The 7,300-nt window shown below is 39.6% G+C and overlaps 1 long non-coding RNA gene across 1 annotated transcript; it reads right to left on the reverse strand.

Moving 5' to 3' along the window:
• Positions 1 to 1,037: 1,037 nt before the first annotated feature.
• On the reverse strand, positions 1,038 to 6,346 carry LOC103557051 (uncharacterized). The gene is made up of 5 exons (XR_546355.2): positions 6,137 to 6,346; positions 5,562 to 5,847; positions 3,432 to 3,907; positions 3,083 to 3,191; positions 1,038 to 1,584 (listed from the first exon to the last, which is right to left on the reverse strand). It is a non-coding gene; the product is annotated as an uncharacterized lncRNA (long non-coding RNA).
• Between the last annotated feature and the right edge of the window lie 954 nt (positions 6,347 to 7,300).

Genomic DNA, 7,300 nt, shown 5'->3' on the forward strand with positions numbered 1-7,300 from the left:
AAATGTAAAGAAATAAAATTCACTTAAAGAAAAATGAAGCAGAAACACAAGTGGCAGAGACCACACACCACATAAATATTCATCTCTGAAGGGGTGGAATTCTCGCTTCCACCCTGCTCTCCCATGAAAGCTCTTCCTGCTTCCCCAGCCTCATCATTTCTCATTCACTCACCCTGTTCTGGGTTTTTATTTTCTTTTTCTTTTTGAGGAAGATTAGCCCTGAGCTAACATCCGCCATCAATCCTCCTCTTTTTGCTGAGATCGGCCCTGAGCTAATGTCTGTGCTCATCTTCCTCTACTTTATATATGGGACACCTGCCACAGCATGGCTTGACGAGCAGTGTGTAGGTCTGTGCCTGGGATCTGAACTGGCGAACTGCGGGCTGCCACAGTGGAGCACTCAAACTTAATGGCTGCACCGCCAGGCCGGCCCCCCTGTTCTGTTTTTATATGGCTTATTCTCACCTGATATAGCATCTGTTTCTTTATTGGTTTCTTTTCCTGTGTACTGTCTCTTTCCCCTCACCAGAATGAAAATTCACAAACCCAAGGACTTTAAATTGCATTGCACCTTACCTACCACATAACAAGGGCTCAATAATACTTTTTTTGAATAAACAATTTTCAACTCACTTCTGGTTTCATACTGGTTGAATGTCACCAATCTTTTCTTATTCTTCACTCCCATAATTTCCGTTAGCCCACTAAGCTGGCAACGTCATGGTATACTTAACTGATAGAAATGGGCAATTCAAAAAAGGAAGAGAGAAAAATAAAGAGAGAAAGAGGAGACCAGTAGAAAATTGAGCACAAAGGTGTTCAATTTAGCATTATCATCTTTGTACATTATAGTTAATGCCTGTAGACCCCACAGAGCTCATAGCTTGATTTTTGATTTGAGGCACGCTTTCATAGAATCCACCATGTTAAGGGCAGAACAGGATTTTAATGGCCAAAGGCAATTTGCAGATTAGTTTGCAAAATTGCCAATTTCTAATATAATACAAGGAAACAGACAAGGCTGAAATGTCTTTGCAATGAGTCAAATATAGGTTTTATTTTTAAAAACATACTTTGATTAATTTCAGGTACCTAATTATCTCCTCAATTTAACAACTATTTCTGTTTAAATGACAGCTTTTTAAGTATTTGACTCTAATAAACCTCCCCTGAAAACTTGTTATGCTATTAATTTGGTAATTTTTTTTAATGGAATGCTCATTTGGTAAAGAAAACCCAGTGCATGTCTAAAACAGAACAAGAATGTGATCCAAAATAATATTTTACTATCTCACTACCCAGACGACTGTGCTGGACGTCCATACCACCATCTGTTCTGATGGCCTCAGGTGCTGTCTTTCTGAGGCTGGGGGCTGGATGACCACCAGGCTGAAGCCCATACCAGGCCCCCAAGTCCATGTGGACTCCAGCTCTGGGGGTGATCCTTATTGCAGTTCAATCTCGTATTCATGTACAACTTGAGAAGCCTCAGCATTCTGCCATTTCCCACATGTTCTTGATAGTGATGATGAAGATGAAGATAATAGGTAGATAGGCCTTCCTTTCATTAAACCATTTATTCACCTGCAACAGGAGAAGATTAAAGAGAAACAGTGACTAAGAATGAATGGGTTTCCCCATTCCTAAAGGGTGGTGTGTGGAACATTGGCCTGGGAGTCAGATGATCTAGATTCTAAGCCTAGTCTGCCAATGACTGTTTTGCTCAAGCCCTTATATAGACATTTATATAATGAGAATTTGAGGCCAACATTAATATTCGATCAGTTTACAAAGATAAAAAGCATGGCTGTTGACCAACTTTTGGACTTATTGGAAATTCAAGCCAGCAAGCATTTGCCCAATGAATGTTCTGTTCCAGGCCAGTGCCATAGTCCCTCTGGGGAGTGGAATTAAAATATATGCATACGTGTGTGCATATACACACACACAATGGTGGTTGCCTACAGAAGGATTGCAAACTTTGGGATATTTTCAATTTTAAAGACAATGTCATGTAAAAGAAAAAAATGTAGACATTCTACGTTCAGCTCTCAACTCCACCCTTCAGTAGCTGTGATTGTGGGCAAGTTGCTTAATCTCCTTGACCTGCCGTGTCCTCATCTGAAGAATGGCAATACAGATACATGCATCATGGCATTGTTAGAAAGATTGGTAGTCTATATTAACAGAACACAAAACAGGTCCAGGCACATGGTAGGTGCTTGGTGAAGAGGGGCTGTGATGATGACGATGACGATGACGATGATGAGGAGGAGGAGGATAGAAGGTTCCGGGTGTATCCTTCCATAAATATGCTTCACAGGACAATAGGAAATTTCAGCTCAGAAGCTGTAAGTCAGGGACCTGAAGGCTATGAGTCACCACTTTGCTTCGTGCCTGTCAGTTCATTTTTGAGAATCCACAGAAATAGAAATGTTCTATCAGACCAACTTGGATTGCCATCTGGCCCACACATTTTCCTGGCACGGCCCGAAGGCCAGCACTGCTACTCTCCCCTCCAAGCAAAACCCCAAGTTTAGCAGAACAAAATCTGGTGCCGAAATGCATCAAGCACAGCATCAGTTCGTTATTGCGATTAGCATATTAGTAGCGGTTACAAGGCAATTAACATGAATAATTGAATCTGGGTTATAGTAGTTAATAAACTACCAGTTATATTAATATAAACTGCTAGTATCCTATTTCATAAAGCAGCACGGTAATAGGGAGTACTTCATACTTTTCAAATGGTTCTAACGGTCATCAGCTCATTGAGTCTTCTTTGGGCTATACTATTATCCTTAGTTTCTCTTTGGGGAAACTGAGGCTTGGAATAGGTGAAATTCATCCCAGGTGATGAACTGATATGCAGAAAATTTAGATTAGAAACTCTGTCTTCCAACTATTTGTATAGAAAGCCCTGGAGATTGAGTAGATTGAGGAGAGAGAGGAGAGACCTTTGTTTGGCTCAACAAGTGGGTGTCAGAGGATGCCAGGGCAGGAGGGACCTTGACGTTCATCAAACACAGCTCTACCACTATACAAATGAGGAAACCGAGGCCCGGAGACGTGAGTGCTTTACCTCCAACGAACAGAGCTGTCATACGGATTCCAAATTGATTATTTCAGAGTACCTTTATGGGGTCCCAATCTTGAGCTCTGAAAATGATCTTTTTAAAATCTTCTGTGAGCTGAAAAATGAATAATCAATATTGTTAAAGGTACGTATTAACTTAGCAATTTAGCTCTAACCTGTGTTCTAGTGCTGCATTTCCAAAGATGTATCCCATTTAACTCTGATTCAGTAAGCATAGCATTAGCTATTATGGAAAAGTAGGATTCCCTGATCAATTACATTTGAAATATTCTAGGTTAAAACATGAATTAAATAGAGGGTTTTTTTTTTTATAGCTGACCTTTTTATATTTTACCTTAAATATGCAAGTAGTATTGTGTGTTCCCATCCATCTTTGTCCATGAAATCCTTTGCTCTCAGAAAATCCCTTGAGACTCACATTTGAAAGGTTATAGTTTGGGACACTTGGGTGCAGTGGCATTTTCTACAGGGTTTTAGTGCATTTGCTTTGTAGCGTGTATTCCTGATATATGGACGTCTGCTGCGTTTACTTCTGAGTCTGTGGCCAATTTACGGAAGACTAAAGTCCCTAAAAATATAAAGTGCAGATATGAGGGAAGCGAAACAATCATGTTTCATTTTAACTGCAATGCAGTTAAATCCACACTACAGGAGACGATTCTGAACCTCTGTCTCGGCCCTCAAACTCCCCATAAGTGACACTCATCTTCAGTCGCTGTTGACTGGGTGCCTACAATGTGCCAGTTTTCACACAATTTCTTGCTATTTTAGGCTCTTATTTCTGGATCTGGGCTTCCTGTGGTGCGACACCTGAGAAGAAAGCATGCACAGAAGGGTGAGTATTTATAGGTTTGGGGGCTATGAAATTAGGTGGTTGTGCTTTGACAGATAATTTCTAACAATAAGTATGATCCCTGGATGTGATCATATAAGTGAGAGGTGAAAGCAGCCATTTTTTCTAGGTATCCTAGATAATATAGCCACTGGGAAAAAAACAAACAAACGATAAGGGACTTTGATGGGATGCGAAATTCTTTTAATGAAGAAAATTAAGAATACCTGGGAAAGCGTGAGAAAAGTCAAGATTTGGCCAAAAGCTTGGTAACTTTTGCTTCTCTCAGAGACACACTTGATTTACTATTAACCCTTAAAATTCAAAGGCTTTGAGACTGATTCATGAATTCTGGCTTATTTAAAGCTTGGCGTCAACCACATCCGTCCTGGAAGTCTGATTGTTTGTCTGTTTGCTTGTTTATAATCTTTTGGGGAAAAATGTTGATTTTGAAAATTGAGTGAGAATAAACAGATACAGGATGGTTTGGGGTGTGGTCATTCTGACTTAAATTCAAAACATTTCAATTTGTTTTAAATTTCCAATCCAGCACAGAAGCTTGTTGTTTGCTGCATTTTGTAAAAAAAAATAAATAAATAAAATTAAGAACAGCCCAAGTACTGAGGTTGAAAAAGTGTCCAGTGAACGTAACTTTCTTTCTCAAAGACCTACACACAGGGATTTTTCACTTTGCACTCAAGACCACATTTTCAAAGGCTGTCCCGCCCCTACCCTCCTCTTTGAATATGTAAAACTCTGCATGCATCTAATCGTTCCTTCAATTGTCCACTTGCACCTTCAAATTATGGGACAAGTGGCCAATTGGGCCTGCAATTGGCTAATTGTCAGTGCAATTAGCCAATTGTGGGTATAATTAGCTGCATGTAGAATTAATCATATGCACAGAGTGGGCAGCCACTCTTTGAAAACGTGGAACTAAATGTGTTCTAGACGCACATCTGGACCCAGGCACAAAGGGACGCAGGCGAGGGTCCTGGAGGAATCACTCTTCAGAGAATCATTAAAACAAATCTGATGGTCGGTTAAAAAGACCACGTGATTAGACCCTGAACATCCAGTCTACTTTCTCTCTCAACCAGGAGCTTGGTGTGGACAAGGCAAAGAAGGTCTGAGCATTGAAAACAAATTCTTCAACCTGAAGACCTTTTGCAGTACACTCTCCTGGCTGCTGGTACCCTCCACTTTCATTTTTTTAACTAAACCTTTGGATTTGTGGTAGATTTGGTGAGTTGTATCAGGCTGACTCTGTAACTAGCATCCTCAATGAGGAGGCTAACTCATTTTGGTCCAAATACTTGCCACAGTGTCACATGTCACCATCTTGAGAATTCATACCTAACACCCAGGCTTCTCAAGTTGGTGTGTGTATATTCCTGGGGGGACCAGAGGACACTCCCAGGATAAACACAGTGCATGTCTCTGAAGCACCAATTTTATCTGATGGTGAGCAACATAAAACAATTTTAAATTTTAAAGTAAATGATATAAAATTTTGAAAGTGGTTAATGTCGTAGAGGTTAAAAATCCCTTTATGGGTTCATTTACTAGACTTCTTTACAACCTAGTTTACTTATATATAAGGATAAACTAATGTAAACTGATCATAATTACCTCATGGGGTGTTTTTAGAATTAACTAACTTCTTTCAAAATTATATAATAAAAGTGAGGGGCCGGCCTGGTGGCATGGTGGTTAAGTTTGGCACACTCTGCTTCAGCGGCCCAGGTTTATGGGTTCGGATTCTGGGCATGGACCTATGCCATTTGTCAGCCATGCTGTGGTGGTGTCTCATATACAAAACAGAGGAAGATTGGCACAGATGTCACCTCAGGGACAATCTTCTTCAAGCGAAAAAAGAGAAAGACTGGTATCAGATGTTAGCTCAGGGTGAATCTCCCTAAAAAAAAAAAAATGACTGTCATTTATTTGAAACAAAGGCCATGTGAAAAGGATGGGGACATATCCAAAGTTAGAGGTGTTCAAGGAGAAGAAAGAGAACTACAAATGATGAAACACTTCTTGAATATAGAGACATGTTTCTTTAAACATAGATGTAGTCATCTTCTTCTAAATTCTAAATTTTGGCTGGATTTTATATACAAACCTTTATTTATTGAATAAATTGCATACACACCATATGCATTTCTAGAAAGAAAAAAAGGAAAGAGAAGATAGGAAATGCTTACTTGTACAGCAAATACTTTTACAGGTGTTATCTCATTTTTTCTTCAAAATCATAACATCAGATGGGAATAATAATTGCCCTTTTTTTGGGGTGAGATTACTGAGTCTCAGAGACATTAAGTGATTTTCCCAAGGTCATGCAATATCAGGCAATAAAGGGCCAAGTTGCAAATTCTCGTACATAGATCTCAAAATCTTCTTTTGAACAGATTCTGTAAACATAAACCATTATAGACATAGACATATGAGGAAATATTATGATAATTGAATTTTATGTTAAAATGCATATAAACAACTCATCCGAGTGCATTCATCTGAATACAAAAATCTATATTTGAGATTTTCTGCATAAATATTAATTTGTATTAAGGAATTCTACAAATGATAGCATTGATGCTAAGAGAGGTAAGGTTTTGTCTTTCCTTCCAATTGAATTGAGCCTAAACTCTGGATTTACAGATCAATGTCTGAAAGAACTCAAAGCAAGTCAAGCCAAAATGAAGTTCTCAATCTCCAGGCCATTGCAGAGCCTGAACTCAACAATAATGCATGAGAGCAGAATCATTCATTGGACATGCTCTCTAGTCGGCCCTTTGTCCAGGCTGACTTGTGCACTGTTTATTGGTAACCTACTTGACATTTCAGCAAACATGTTGTCAGCATTTAAACAAACTTACTCTTCATACCATAACTCTTGACTCACACTTGAAATGCTACCTCTCTATGAAATCGCCTTGTCCTCTCAGGATAGATCTAAATACATTTCAATACTCTCATAGCTCCTGTCTTGTAAAATGTATCTGTTGTGCTCTTATCTGTATCTGTCAGCCATTGCTGTAACAATGCTGCTTGACAAACAGCTCCCAATTATTTGTCAGCCCATGTTACACGTAAGCTTGCGTAGACCAAAGCTTTGCAGCTCTGGGCTCTGGAGCTCTTCTCTAAGCTGCTGATGGACTGTGGATCTGTTCCCTGGGTCTTCTTATTCTGGGATCTAGGATAAAGAAACAGCCCCTGCCTGCTACACGGTGTTGGCTCATGGCAGAGGTCAGGAATAAGAGAGCTGGCAGAAACTCACACTGCCTCTAAAAGCTGTTGCTTAGATGTGGTAAACATCACATCCATTTACACTCCATTGGCCAAAGCAGATCGTACAGTCAACCTCT

The sequence above is a fragment of the Equus przewalskii genome, chromosome 25 (assembly GCF_037783145.1).
Source record: "Equus przewalskii isolate Varuska chromosome 25, EquPr2, whole genome shotgun sequence".
Taxonomy (NCBI): Eukaryota; Metazoa; Chordata; class Mammalia; order Perissodactyla; family Equidae; genus Equus; species Equus przewalskii.